The following is a 16,357-nucleotide window of genomic DNA, read 5'->3' as shown; positions in this document are numbered from 1 at the left end:
GAATGGGCCATGAAATCAGTTATGTTTCATGCAGTTGTGCTGCAACCATGAAGAGAAATGGATTGACAGGGCAAGAACATGAGTCTCCACATACAGAAGGGTAAGGAGACTTGGAAGGAATCTTATAAACAACCACAGATGCCTGGGATGCCTCTTTCTTTCAGAAGTATGGCTGCACATAGATGATCCACCACTCCAGTAGCATATGCTTGTGTCAAAGAGTAATCCGTGCACTTTATAGATACACACAACCAGTAGAATGGAACTGTGAATGGGGCATGAAATCAGTGTTGGTTCATGGAGTGGTGCTGCAACTGGGGAAAACAATGGATGGTGAGGGTAGGAGAAAGAGTTGCCAAGTATTAAGGTGAAGGGAACTGGGAATGAGCAAGAACATCATAAACAGCCATAGGTGGGGATGCTGTCTCAGTCAGCGCTATGGCTACACTTGGCGGATCTACCAGTAATATATGTTACTATTAAATAATCAAGATTGAATGGCATCTGGAGGGGCCCAAGAAACAAAAAGATAGGCGATCTAAAAAAGCCGTTAGGTAAAGAAAAAGGGATAGATGCCAGAAGTCTTTTCCAAATCTTTATTGTGGTGGAGACATGTTTAAAATTCCAGCCCGACTCAGGCCAAGTTTCACCGTTCTCACAACGGCTGTCTCAGGAGCTTAGATAATCATATGGACTCTGGATGATTAAAAAAGTTTCAAGTTTATATTTCAATGCAATTTGAAAGTGATCCGCAGTGGAACCATTTCTCATTTCTTTAGAGAAAAATCAGAGACATGTAGACTCCATACATCTAATGGCACCTTGCACTCCACACCGGATATGTAGTCTCCACTCATATAAACAAATGTTTGAGCACTATCGCTAGAGCACATTTAAAGGCTGAGGCAGCCGTTGTGAGAACGGCGAAACTCGGCCTGAGTCGGGCTGGTATTTTAAATACGTCTCCATCACAATAAACATTTGGAAAAGATTTCTGGCATCTATCCCTTTTTGTTTACCTAGTGGCATCTGGAGGGACATGAAGGTGCTGAGGAGTATTGCAGCAACCATGCAGAGCAACGAAGGGGCAGGGCAAGACCAAAGATTGGCATGTAGGAGCAGTTGCTACTACCCTTAAAGATAGCTTATGGTAGCCTGCCCAGAGCAGTTGCTGCTACTACCATGAAAAATATGTTGGACAGACTAGATGGACTATATTGGTCTTTATGAGCCATACATTCACCATTTTACTATGTTACTATGTTAAATAACACAAAGGAAGGGGATTTGGTAGGAATCTCAGACTGCCAGATGAGGTTGCCTCTCCCAGTCAGTGCTATGGATACTTGGCTATCTACCAGTCCAGTAGAATATACCTGTGTTAAAGAGTAAGCCATGTACCTTATAAGTACATATGGCAGGCACAGTATTTTATTTAACAGTTTTTATATATTGTTTCCTTTACTTGGGAGTAGTGAAAACGGTTTACAAAATGTACAAACATAAACAAGAATATAAACATAGATAGTGAAATTAATATGATTAACATAAATACGTACAAAAAAAGACATTAAAAATAAATATTAAAAATTTAAAATTTAACAACAAATTAAAATACTGTACCAAAAATTTGAGGGGAAGGGGGACAGGGAGGGAGGAGATCGAAGTAAACTAAACGAAAAAGACATTCAAAGTAAAACTGTAAATGGCAAAAGAAATAATGCTGACATGCAAATCAGTCATCTGGCCTGGGTGAAGGGGTAAAAGAATAATTGAACAATCTGGTATCTGGTTCCCTCCAAACTGGGTAGGATGCTTGGCTTGCTACTGTGGTGCTGAGTATGGAATAAGCGTTATAATTGTGTCTAATAGGGCACTTTTGGTTAGTAGCATTAGTGCTGTGGGCTGAACCAAAGGATGTGTTAAGTCACCCGAGGTCAACACTCATCAGATGCCAGAAAATGCCAGAAAATGCTGGATGGTGGCCATTTAAGCTGCAGTGCAATTCACTAAAGAGTGTATTAACTCAACTGCTGAATCAACCAGCTAGGGTAAATGAATGTAATCATCTCTGAAGTGCCTGAAAGACAGAATATAACTGAAATACATAAATAAATAAATAAATACATACATACATACATGAACTAGTAGCCCTGCAAATGGATGGTAATGGCATGTTGGACCCTTACCTAGTTACTGCCGTCCTGGAGGGCCATGGGAGCTGAGTTATGATGAGTAGGAGGGCTGCTGGGTTGGGCAAGGAAACCAGGGGCAAGAGCCTGGGTGGAACCGTGGAAATGGCAGATCTTGGTGGTAGTAATAAATATTGAAAGGAGAATGTTGAAGCAGAAGTGGAGAAGGACTGCATGTGATCAGCAGTTTAACATGGGCCAGTCAGTCATAAGAGATAGGCGAGTGCTCTATGAAAGGAATGGGTGAGGTTCTCCTTTGCCCTTGACAATCGAAAGGAGGTAAAGATTAAAACCCCAAACCCATAGTGGTGGAGATGGGAGAGGCATCCAGATCAGTAACACAATTGATTCCAATGAAGTTGGTAGAAGCCCCGGTGAGTTCTTTTTTAGTTTATGAAGCACAGGTCGCCCTGCCACTTTGGTGTCTCTAGATAACTTCAGGCTGATCGCATGTCCCTGTGATGTTGAAGATACATTCAGATGTCTGACCTATCAACTTACACTGGTACTTTCTTTTCCATACCATGGTGACCATAGGTAATGGGGAAACAGAATTCAGTTCTGGAGAGGGAACATGAGAAATGGCTATTGCATTCAAGTAAAGCAACAGGTGTGCAAATTACCCACTCCTGACTCAGGGATGTAGTGATGAAAGATAACAATAAAGGATTTTTTAGAAGCTCTGTAATTGCACTGAGTAGCATTTGTCAAGATTGTTTGCATTAATCAAGAACAAATGTTGAAGTTTCAAAGACAATCAGATACTGTTGCCTCAGGTACATAGAGACAGGTAGATTTTAAAAGCGTTGCTCGTGCAAAAATTGCCCCATACACGGGCATGTGGGCCGTGCGCAAGCAACGCAAAGTTTAAGAAGCTGTGAAGTACGCGCATACATTCCTGTGCACTCGCCAAGAATAGAGGCGGAAAAGGGATGGATTGGACTCACAGGACAAGGAACCAGAGGGGCCCTGATCATGGGGGGAGGGAGGGAGGGGGAGAGAGAGAGAGGGAGGGAGAGAGAGAAGGAGGGAGAGAGAGAGAGAGACTATGACACTCTATATATCTCCCCCACTGTTAAGAGGGAGCACTACACTGGTCTGCCTAGGGCACAAGAGTCTGTAGACCCTTGAAACACTGCCCCCCCAAAACCCACCCTGAGATAAAAGTGCCCCTCTTACAGTGGGTGATATATAGAGTGTCATATTATCTCTCTCTGTCTCTCCATGCCCCCCCCCCCCCCACCTTGTGCGAGCATGTTATTAAAATATGCGCATAAATGCTGCACACATATGCGTGAAATATAAGACCCGATGTCTACAACATGATACTTAATACAGGAAATCAATACATGTTAGACGCGTTAGTAAAAGGAGCCGCTCAGAGACAGCCGTCAAAAATACACGGAGCATTACTGATCGCATTACTAACGTCAAGTCCACAACACAGAAACTGCCGCGATTGCAAATTTCCACAATGTCTTAGCAGTCTCTCCCAGCACAAGCACTGCCCTTGAAGAAGGAGCTTCGCTCCGAAACACCCCGGTGTCGGCGGTTCGAGACGGACTGTGTGAGCATGAGATAAGTGCAATACTCGTGGACTATAACACAATTTAACCATCCTATAGAGGTACCTAATGATTAGAAGCCGGTTTGTGGCTCACAGACACGATAGCAGAACCTGACAGGTTCGCATCGTATGAAGGTACACTCTATCTTCATCTCTATATCTAACATGTATTGATTTCCTGCACACATATGCGTGGCAGGAATATTTTAAATGATACATGTGTACTTGCATGCATGATATAAAATTAAGCGTATCTCTGTTTGTGCGCCAATGGGCACATATGCGCACCTTTTAAAATGTACCTGTTAGATTGTAAGCCCTCTGGGGATACAGAAATACCAATACTATCTGAATGTATTTGAAATCCTCTTTTTTTAAAAACGTTTTATTTTAAAACCTAAACCCAGAAGGATACTGGGCTACTTAAAGAGAGAATAACTGTAAGAAAGAGGAGGTGATAATGCCTTTGTTCAGGTCCTTGGTGAGGTCTCACCTGGATTACTGTTTGTTTTCAGTTCTGAAGACCATATCTCAAAGGATAGAGATGGAAATGGTCCATAGAAAGGTGATCAAAATGGTGTAGTGTTTGTATCTAAAGACATATGAGAGAAGCTAAAGGAGCTAAACATATATACCCTGGAGGAGAGGAGGTGCAGGGGAGCTACGATTCAAAAATTCAGACAATGTAAAGGTATTAATGAAGCACAAATTTACACCTTTTCCAGGGAAGATGACTCAGAACCAATGTCAGGAAATATTTCTTCACAGAGAGTGGGTGGAATGCAGGGAATACACTCCCAGAAGAGGTGGTGATGATGAAAGCAGTAATTGATTTCAAAAGGGCATGGGGTAAACACCACAGATCCCTAGAAGCTAGATGTTGGAAATGAAGAAAGGGGTGCATGGGAATAATCCACATGAAGTGGTAGTGACCATACTTAATGGAAGGCAGGAGATGTAACCTGCAGAGAGCGGCAGATACTACCTTTAGCAGGAGACATGGGATAACCTTCATTAAGCAGCAGTTACTATCATGGGCAACTCACTGAAAAGAGTGGATGGATCATTTGCCCTCTGTCTGACATAATACTATATCGCTATGTTATGTTACATTCCAAGTGAGGAGTGTGTTGAATCTCAAACAGCATCAAGGCCTAAAAAGGCCTTAATAACCAGATGATCAACCCAAAAAGAAATTAGGAAGGATATTGCAACTCATATTTTAGTGTCTTTTTCATATTTTTCCAGGTGACAAAACATGCCAGAATAACCAAAAAGCAAACAGACAAGGTGAAAGCAGTAAGCTGCGAGCAAAATGCAAACATGGAGGCACAGAAACACACACCCAAGGTGGTATGTGAGGAATTGGCAGGTAGCAAAGTGTTAGCTGCAAGTGATGCTGAGTGGAAGAAAAACTACTAAGTTGAAAGATAAGGGCAGGCTGATGCAGGATGCATCAAGCCCCAGTGGTGGTGTTGGGGATATGGCAGGCTGAAGCAGGATGTTCCTGGCCCCTGTGTTGGTGTTTGGGGTATGGCAGTTAGGATGATTCTGTACATTAAGGCACCTATACAGATAGTTTGGGCCTAGAAAGCAGAAGCACTGTGTGCAAAGTAGTATGGCACCTGTGACGGTGTTCAGGGCTAGGCAGGTAGGTGTATTTTGTGCATTTAGGCACCTGTGGTGGTAGTTTGCACCTAGGAGGCAGAAGCACTCTGCAGAGCAGTATAGCCCTGTGATGCTATTTGGGGATAGGCAGGGTACAGGATTCTGTGTTGCAATACCCCTGTACTGATGTATCAGGTCTAGGAGGCAGAAGCATTGTGTGCAGAGCAATGTGGCCCTGGTAGTAGTGTTTGGAGCTAGGTAGATAAGAGGATTCTGTGCATTTAGGCCCCTGTGCTGGAAATACAGGCCTAGGAAATTGAAGCACTGCATGCAGAGCACTATGGCTCCAGTGATGAAGTTCAGGGCAAGGCAGGCAGATGGAGTCAGTGGGTGTCACTGGAAAACGGGATGTACTTGTAGGCTTTTGTGCTCGTATCTGTGGGAAAGCAGGCAGATGCCACCAGTGCATGTCAGTTGATGACTGGATATAGGTCCCAGTGCTGGTTCTTGGGGCAAGGTAGGCAAATCAGATCAATGAATGTCAGTGGATGAATGGATGTAGACACCAATGCTGGTATTTGGGGAAAGTCAGACAGATGTAGTCAGTAGATGTCAGTGGGTGAATAGATATAAGCTTTGGTGCTAGGGTTTGGGGAAAGGCAGGCAGATAGATGTCAGTGGATGTCTGGATGTACTTGTAGGCCCCAGTGCTGGTGTTCTGGTCAAGGTAGGCAGATGGAGTCAGTGGATGTCAATAGTTGACTAGATATACTTGTAGATCCCAGTGGTGGCATTCGGGGCAAGATAGGCAGATGTATTAGTGGATGACTGGATGTACTTGTTGGCCTCAGTGCTGGTGTTTGGGGAAAGGCAGGCAGATGGAGTCAGTGAATATCAATGGATGACTGGATGTAGGCATCAATGCTGGTATTTGGGGCAAGGCAGGCATATGGAGTCAGTTTATGTCAGTGGATAACTGGATACAATCGTTGGAGCTTGTATTTGATGCAAGGCAAGCAGATGGAGATAGTGGATGTGAGTGGTTGACTGGAAGTACTTGTAGGCTCCAGTGCTGGTATTCAGAGCAAGGTAGGCAGATGGAGTCAGTGGATGTCAGTAGATGACTAGATATACTTTTAGGCCCCAGTGGTGGTATTCGGGGCAAGGTAGGCAGATGTATTAGTGGATGATTGGATGTACTTGTAGGCCCCAGAGCTGATGTTTGGGGAAAGGCAGGCAGATGGAGTCAGTGAATATCAGTGAATGACTGGATATAGGCCCCATGCTGATGTTTGGGGAAAGGCAGGCAGATGAAATCAATGAATGTCAGTGGATGACTGGTTGTAGGCACCAGTGCTGGTATTTGGGGCAAGGCAGGCATATGGAGTCAGTTTATGTCAGTTAATGACTGGATGTAATCGTTGGTGTTGTGTTTGTTGCAAGGCAGGCAGATGGAGTAGTGGATGTCAGTGGTTGACTGAAAGTACTTGTAGGCTCCAGTGCTGATATTCAGGGCAAGGCAGTGGATGTCAGTAGCTTACTAGATGTAGGCCTCAGTGCTGGTTTTCTCGGCAAGGCAGACAGATGGAGTCACTCAGTGAATGTCAGTAGATGACTGGATGTACTTGTAGGCCCCAGTGCTGGTGTTTGGGGCAAGGCAGGCAGATTGAGTCAGTGGATATCAGTGGCTGACTGGATCTAGGCCCCTTTGCTAGTGTTCAGGGCATGATAGGCAGATGGAGTCAGTAGATATTAGTGGATGATTGGATGTAGACCCCTGTGTTCATGTTTGGGGCAAGGCAGACAGATGAAATCTGTAGATGTCAGTGGATGACTGGATATATTTGTAGGCCCTAGTGCTGATGTTTGAGGCAGCAAGTAGATGGAGTCAGTGGATATAGTCCTTGTGGTGGTGTTTAGGCCTAGGAAGCAGAAGTACTATATATTCAGAAGTGTGGTTCCTGTGGTGATGTTCAGGTCCATCAAGCAGACAGGCAAAGGAATAACAAGGCCTTTAATTTCCTTTTATTCATCTTGCCACTCACATGACAAATCTGTAAAATGAAGGAAAGGCAGATTGTTTTAGAGAACACTAGCTTTTCCATCAAGTGTGGTGACAGCTTTGAGTGATGAGGGCTCACAATGTCCCCTGTCATTGAAAAAACTCTTTCACTGGGCACACTAGCCGGTGGGCAGGACAGATAGTGCTGAGCCGCTCTAGATAGGTCTGACCAGATGATAGATTTGTGGGCCCAATATGCCAGCACATTTACGTCCATGTACTCAATGGTCTCTGTGAGATAGTATGTCACAGAGATTTGTTCTGCTGTTTCCTTTGCTTGGGGAGGCCATGCATTTTCTTTCCAGCTGCTTTTGTGATCACCTGTTCTACAAGTGATGATTATTTTCAGGCAACATGGCTTAGGCATGTTACAGTGGAGGAGGGAGTATTAGGTGTAGATAGCAGTGTGCTACTCCTACTTGCAGTACTGTTTAAGGTGTCCACTCATAGTGTTTCATCTTCTGCTACAAACCACCTCTGCTTCAGCCTCTGGGGCTCTTGTTCACAGACCATCCCTGTCAATATATTCTTCATGTGTGTCACATTATTGAACTGGAGGACGAGTCTCTCTTTCACATGGGGATCATATAATGAAGCAAGCATGTATGTGTTCTTTTTGGTGAGAGATCTTAGTCTCTCTGTTATCTGCTCATCTAGGCATCCAGACAGCTTTTCCTGATCACCTCTTTAGATGCTGCCTGCCTCTTTCCCCAGGATAGTGTGACTGAACATCACCCCTTTTTCTCCATTGTGGACTGTCGCTTATGATATATAGTGGGGGACCTCTGGCCTGCCTCCTGACTAGTAGAAAGGGTGTTGGAGCAGCTTGAGGAACACTCCTCACCTTTTGAAATAGTGTCCCCTGGATAGAAGAAGCGGTCTCGTGATTATTGCTACTACTACCATCCCCAGCTGACAGTTGAAGTTGATGCTGCTTCTGCAGGTGATGCAACATTCCAACATTTGTTAAATGGCTCACTTGCTTGTCTCAGCTGATGTCCTTGCACATCAATTATACCAAGTCAAGCACAGGTCCTCCCTCATTTGAAATTGGCTCCAGATCACAGATTCTTTTGTGACCCCTTGCCTGTGTCTGGACCCTTTGGGGTGGATGATGCTTCCACTGAAGCAGAGGTGGAAGTAATTGGGCCCTGAGAAACAGTGGCAGGGGCATCACTCATCCTCTGTTTCTGCACAACAATATCAAAACCATGGCAGGCTTTGTCTGCATACACATTTCTAAAGTATTTAGTTATGAAGTGCATTGGGATTGTGTTTGAATATCTGGCATTTTACAGAGCCAAGCTAATGCTGTAATAATTGCCCATAATCAGAAATATTATTAAAATCAGAAGGCTGTATTGACAAGCAAATACATAGGAAAGAGCTAGGTAATTGCAAAGTGTGGATTTAGATTTGCTTCCTCCTTCAGAATAATGAGTTAATGAAAGATTTACAACCTCACACCCTCAGCTCATAATGTTCAAACTAATCAAACTCTAATTCTTCTAGCTGATTAAGTACCAGGTAAATAGACATTAGAATGGCAATATTTCCCACCCTGATATTATCCAGGGAGATGCTGAGTAACTGTAGCTGAGAAATGGTGTACATTATAAGATGCTGTGATGCTTTCATTGGAGCTGCCTATCCTTAACTTTTTCACGGGTGAGAAGTTTGCATCCTCCATGGACAAGCAATTGTGTGCTTTTGAGTTGTAATAAACCAATAATGCATTTTTTGTTCATGCGTATCCATTTAACCCTTTTTAAGCATGAGAAGAGCTGTCCAGCATTATTTAATTTCTATAAGTATCTGACTGATCATTTTTACCCTTAATCATTATATAACTCTGTGTGTGTGTGTGTGTGTGTGTGTGTGTGGCGGGGAGATAGCATAATGTGAGAAAATAAAATGTCATGAATCTCACAAACTCTTATATTGAGTTTCTAGAAATAGAACTTGAGGCAAGAAACCTGACTATGCACAGAGCAGATAACTTTCAAAGAAATGCACACTAGCCCATATATGCATGGATATGATGCCACCCAAATGTATGTACGTACTTTATAATCTGCACATATTCATTTATGCAGATTATAAAATACACATATCTTTTATAGAAAACATACGTGTGCACTTGGCAGACTAATGTAACACTGCCCTTTCCCCCCAAACCCACCCTGTTGAAAGTGCCTGTCTTACAGTGGGAGATTATATAGAGTGTCATATTGTCTCTCTCCATCTCATTCGGGATTACGCGTGTAAGCCTTGGGAATGCCCAAGCTCTGCCCCTTTTTTGCCTCCTTATTCTTGACACAAGCATAGTTATTGTACATAGGTAAAATTTGCATTGCTCATGCACGGCCCACATACACAAGCAAGCATCGCTTTTAAAATCTACCTGTAGTCTACTATCTAAACCCGAAATAAAAGGATAATCAACCTCCCTGCTCTAAAGTATTCAGGTAAAGGACCTCCACTTGTGAAGGGATGTATGCTGGTTATATTACTTTAATCAGATACATAAATTCTGTATTATCTTAACAAAGACAATAAAAGAAATGCTGACTCAGAGATTAATCCTGGGTAACTTCCTAGATAATGGAACGGAAATCTGAATTTTCCGGCTCTGTTTACTATATATTTGTTAACTGGAGTTAAATATTGAACTGTGCTCAGTGTTTTCCTGACATAGAGGCCAACAGGTTTTTAGCCACCTTTACTCTGAATATATGTGGCTTTAACCAATTATCAAAGAGTCACTATGAGGCAGTGGATGTCTAGTTGTATATAACTATAACACAGTTTTTTCTCTTTCACACAGCCACTCAGAAAACGTAATAAAGCTTAGCTACTGTCCGTGAATTCAGCTTAAACATTATTGTTACTTTAACCTTCCCTATCTTTTACCTTGATAATTTACAACACTAAAAATGGCTAATTAAATTTACTTCCCATTCTCCCTCACAGTGACACTAGTGTATGCAGAATGTTCCCTTAACGATATGTCACTTTAAATTAACTTTGGACTGCCTTTATTACAGCGTAACCAGTTTAACAGGTCTACTCTCAGAAGTTTCCAATGTCATTCTCCCTATAATTCTAAACTATAAGAACTGTTCCAATGATTAATATCATTGCTCCCCTGACATCACTGGGAAAGTAGTGCTAAAGACATCTCTCAGCTCTCACTCTATATTGGGTAGTCACACCCCTGCTACATATCAAAACAACCTATAAGAAATGTTAATGCCCTTCATTTTGCCACAAATTATTTTGGGAGACCTAAGGGATTTTTTCAAACCATACCCCATAGTGTCCTTCTACAAGCCAATCACACTACTGTTTACCCCAAGCCTGCCAAAAGGCAGCCAAGTTACCACAGTTATGGCTTTTAAACCAACTGAGATAGGCTAAGAAAATGCAGACTAGCTCAGATTATTTCTCTGGAATTGAGTCATTTTTTAATTAACATTTTTTCTTCTTAAGAAAGACATTTCCTTAAACAAACTAAGGGGGGGTCATTTATCAAAATGCGCTAAGGCATTTTCGCATGCCCCGTTAATGCTTGTGATCGCACCATATCAGATGGTGCTGGGTTTCCCAGTCTGTGAAGTGCTATCACACAGACTTAATGCTGATTTTAATTAGGTTTGGAGCTAGAGAGAGAGAGAGAGAGAAACTAGCCATAATGTCCTCTCCCTACTATTTGTATCCCTATGGGAGGCCCACCTAGTAACTCGAGGTGAGGTTTAGATATTAGTGTAGGGGGATAGGGGCCACTTTGACATTCAACGTGAGACATACAAACAGAACAGTGGTCTCTTGTGAAGATTTGATGACCTAGAGAGAGAAAACTCACCCAAAGATGAGATTTGTGCAATGTTCTTTCCACCTAGCTTGATGTTACCCAGGTAGAGTGTCCATCAAGCTGGTTGAGAGAACCTTGCACAAATATTAACCCCTTCCAAAAAATGTAGCAGATTTGTTAGGCAAAACTTCCCTTGGGTAAATCCATGTTGACTGTGTTCCATTAAACCATGTCTTCCAATATGCTCTACGATTTTGATCTTGAGAATAGTTTCCACTATTTTTCCCAGCACTGAAGTCAGGCTCACTGGTCTATAGTTACCCGGATCACCTCTGGAGCCTTTTTTAAATATTGGAGTTACATTGGCCACCCTCCAGTCCTCAGGTACAATGGATGATTTTAATGATAGGTTACAAATTTTAACTAACAGATCAGAAATTTCATTTTTGAGTTCCTTCAGTATACTGTGCTCTGGCATGTCCACAAATTGAAGTATTATCAGAGTGAGATGTTAACAAATATTTACATTGTAATAAAAACGTTTGCTATGTGGTAGATTTTGTATTGAATAAAAAAGATTGAAATATTGAAAATTGTGAGATTAGATGTAATAAGAGACTCAGGGAGTAAACATATGTTAGCGAAGAATACAAAAATATATTGTATGTAACCCCTATAATGTTATGGTGACTATGTAGATTTTCAGGGCAGGTCGATCCATTCCCAGTTTTACTCCCCCGCATACAGGTACTTATAGTTTTGGTTTTCTTGGGAATACAATAGGTAAATCAGAATAAGTCCCAGCATGCCATGGGGTAAAAGCAGGATTGGATCAACCTGTCCTGAAAATCTGAAGCCCTTTGGCAACCTGCCAAGCAGGAAGGCATGCAGGCAGTACAGGGAGCACAACTTGTATCCCCGCACCACATTGCTGGGGATGCCAGAGGACCACGAGGTTATGAAATATCGCCTCAGCTTTCAGGCTATCATGGAATTATATCAAGAATTCAGAGGAGATCTGGATCTGGTCACAGAAAGATCCCACACTATACCAAGGGTTATTTTTCCCTATATGCAACACCTTGCACATGTCCACATTAAATTTCATCTGCCATTTGGATGCCCAATCTTCCAGTCTTGCAAGGTCCTCCTGTAATGTATCACAGTCTGCTTGTGATTTAACTACTCTGAATAATTTTGTATCATCCGCAAATTTGATAATCTCACTCGTCGTATTCCTTTCCAGATCATTTATATATATATTGAAAAGCACCGATCCAAGTACAGATCCCTGAGGCACTCCATTGTTTACCCTTTTCCACTGAGAAAATTGACCATTTAATCCTACTCTCTCTTTCCTGTCTTTTAACCAATTTGTAATCCACGAAAGGACATCACCTCCTATCCCATGACTTTTTAGTTTTCGTAGAAGCCTCTCATGAGGGACTTTGTCAAACGCCTTCTGAAAATCCAAATACACTACATCTACCGGTTCACCTTTATCCACATGTTTATTAACCCCTTCAAAAAAATGAAGTAGATTTGTTAGGCAAGACTTCCCTTGGGTAAATCCATGTTGACTGTGTTCCATTAAACCATGTCTTTCTATTTGCTCTACGATTTTGATCTTGAGAAATAGTTTCCACTATTTTTCCCAGCACTGAAGTCAGGCTCACTGGTCTATAGTTACCCGGATCGCCCCTGGAGCCTTTTTTTAAATATTGGGGTTACATTGGCCAGCCTCCAGTCTTCAGGTACAATGGATGATTTTAATGATAGGTTACAAATTTTAACTAATAGAGCATACATTTCATTTTTGAGTTCCTTCAGTACCCTAGGATGCATACCATCTGGTCCAGGTGATTTGCTACTCTTTAGTTTGTCAATCTGGCCTACTACATCTTCAATATTCACAGTGATTTCGTTCAGTTCATCTGACTCATCACCCCTGAAAACCATCTCCGGAACTGGTATCTCCCCAACATCCTCATTAGTAAACACTGAAGCAAAGAATTCATTTAGTCTTTCTGCAATGGCCTTATCTTCCCTAAGAGCCCCTTTAACCCCTTGGTCATCTAATGTTCCTGATATCCAGATGTCTTTCCTCTCAGTAGCACAAGCCCTCTGAGGACTCCGGTTCTTATTGTCCCTGTACTGAGACTCGCCTCAGTATTCCTTCACCGGGTCTCGTCTCAGTATTCCAGGCTCCGAGTCTCGCCTCAGAGCTTCATCCTTTCTTCCCAAATCCTATCCGGTATTTCAGAGCCTCTGCATCTGCCTTCATCTGAAGAATGAACTCTATCTACCTGTCCATAGTGTGGTCCGTGCCTCACTATGGACCACACTATGGTCCATAGTGAGGCACGGCTGTGGAGGGTGCACCTCGGAGCAGGCCCAGAGTCTTCGTCTCCTTTGTTCCAGTTCCAAGTCCTCATCTGCAACCTTGTCTGAGGCTACGTCTCCATCAGATTTCTGTGTCTTCGTCTCCTCCTCCAGTCCGATGTCTCCCTCCACCCTTGATCTCTGTTCGGCCTGCTGCCCTTGCCGTTACCCAGCAGCAGGTCCGAAAGGGCTTGGAGTGGTCGGAGGACCATTCAGAGACCACCATTGCGTTGATAGTCTTACCGGGGCGGGCAGGTCCGGTGGAGGGTCAGGGCCTCCAAACTCCTACAGTCTCCCCAGAAGGGATCATCTCACCACAAGGGTATACCTCCCCAGAATTGGGAACGCCCTCTAGCGCTCCCGTCTATGGATCCATTACAGTTATACTTTAGATGCCAAGAAGGCATTTAACCATATATCCTGGGCATTTCTATTTGAAGTGCTTCAGAAATACAAATTTCCAGCTGAATTTGTGCTTGGATTAAGGCACTATACAAGAATCTAAGAACTCAGATAATGATCAATATCAAGTCATCTAATTCTTTTTGTATATACAGGGGAATGAGGCAGGGGTGTCCTTTATCCCCTCTTATTTTACTTAGCTTTAGAACCCTTGGCTTCTATAATTAGAGAATCTCTGGTGATCTGGAGCTTTCAGTTTCAGGATATTTGCCATAAAATAGCTCTTTATGCTGATATATTGCTGTTTCTCACAGATGTTAAGAGCTCTGGCTCTATCCTGGTTTCCATATTAAACAAATATATACAATATGGATAAAAGATAAATTATTCAAAATCCCTTATATTACCAGTTACACTAAGGGCCTCATTTTCAAAGGAGTTTACCGCGTGCGATAAATTCGCAAATCGCAATAACGGCTGTTATCGCGATTTGCAAATGCAAATTTGTCAGGGGGCGGAGCATATGCAAAGCTATCGTGTGCGGCGAAACAGCCGCAGTGTTAGCGCGGCTGCTATCGCGGATAATAGCTACAACCCTGAGATTTGCGTTACGGAGCCACTAAAGGGTTGTCGCGGTCCACGATAGTCCCGGACAGCCTGTTTCAGGCACGGGGGGGGGGGGGGGAGAGAGAGAGAGAGCGCGAGAGCGCCTTACTATAGTGCCTATGCCCTAGACAGGTATTTTAACCCCTATGGGAGGGCCACCTACTAACTCGGGGTGGGGATTAGGTATGAGCGTCGGGGGTTGGGGGCCACTCTCGCATTCCACATGAGACCTACGGACAGAACAGTGGTCTCTAGTGCAGATTTGCTGGCTGTCGGAGTGAGGACGCTCACTCCAAGAAGTGGTTTGGGCAACGTTCTCTCCACCTAGCTTGTTGTTGCCCAGGTAGAGTATCCATCAAGCTAGGTGGAGAGAAGGATGCCCAAACCACTTCTTGGAGTGAGCGTCCTCACTCCGACGGCCAGCAAATCTGCACTAGAGACCACTGTTCTGTCCGTAGGTCTCATGTGGAATGCGAGAGTGGCCCCCAACCCCCGACGCTCATACCTAATCCCCACCCCGAGTTAGTAGGTGGCCCTCCCATAAGGGTTAAAATACCTGTCTAGGGCATAGGCACTATAGTAAGGCGCTCGCTCTCTCTCTCTCTCTCTCTCTCTCTCTCTCTCTCTCTCTCTCTCTCTCTCTCTCTCTCTCTCTCTCTCTCTCTCTCAACTATCGTGGCCTGCGATGCAAAACTGGCAACACATTTTTCTGTTATCAGATATGATTTTAAATATTTAGGGATGCAATTATCAGCTACACTACAAGGTTAATTACCCCTCAATCCTAGTGAAAATCAAAATGGATCTCAACAAATGAATTTCCTTACCACTATCCCTCCAAGGGCGGATCATTTTGATTCAGTCACTATCCCTTACCACTATCCCTCCAAGGGCGGATCATTTTGATTCAGGCGGATCATTTTGATTCAGTCACCACCTCTCCTTCCCATCGCCACCACCTGCCCCCTTGTACAGTTCCTACCCCACCCCGCCTCCCCTATGCGCTTCATCCCCCACCCCGCGCTACCCCCCACTCTGTCGCCTCTTGTATATAATTAATTTATGTCCAACCTGGTTAACCACATGTAATCTCATTTAATAACTGTGGCGCCCGTTGGCTCTACAGTAAAGTTGTCACCTTTTAACTTCCTATCCTTCCTCCATCTATCATTGTAATTTCCTTTCTCAGTTGTCTGTAAACCGACATGATGTTTTTTTTTACGAATGCCGGTATATAAAAGTTATAAATAAATAAATAAATAAATAAATAAATAAATAAATAAAAATGATGATCTTTCCCAGATGTTTGTATCTGTTTCAGCAGCTTCTATGGCAATGTGCCCAGGCATGTTTTTGGTTTGCTGAGAGGTCAGCTCGCTTCATTTATCAATAATAGGAGTGCCCCACATTTCATACCATACTTTGCAACAATCTAAAGATTGAGGTAGACTTGAACTTCCCATTGTTTACAATTATTATATAGCAGCATGGCTCACTGGCTTGCAGGGCTGGCTGGGAGTGGATAGGGAAGTGGGATGGTATGACTTAGAATATGTTCAGAATACTACCACTGGAGCGGGTACTGCACTCAGCAATATTAGTTAAAGCACGACAAGTGCAGAAAGTCTTTTGTTGGTCAAGAATATATTAATTTATTATATTGGCAACTCCACTTGTATGTACAAGGGACTTGCTTAAAGATTGTGTACATACAAGTGGAGTTG

The 16,357-nt window shown here is 43.1% G+C and overlaps 1 protein-coding gene across 2 annotated transcripts in view; it reads right to left on the bottom strand.

The window, feature by feature from the left end:
• The window catches only part of LOC115098293, a 178,840-nt gene that overhangs the window by 134,933 nt on the left and 27,550 nt on the right, over positions 1-16,357 (bottom strand). The window lies entirely within an intron of this gene.

This window comes from Rhinatrema bivittatum, chromosome 1 (genome assembly GCF_901001135.1).
Source record: "Rhinatrema bivittatum chromosome 1, aRhiBiv1.1, whole genome shotgun sequence".
Lineage (NCBI taxonomy): Eukaryota > Metazoa > Chordata > Amphibia > Gymnophiona > Rhinatrematidae > Rhinatrema > Rhinatrema bivittatum.
Note: the sequence above shows the minus strand (reverse complement) of the source record. Positions and strands in the feature narration are given on the sequence as shown.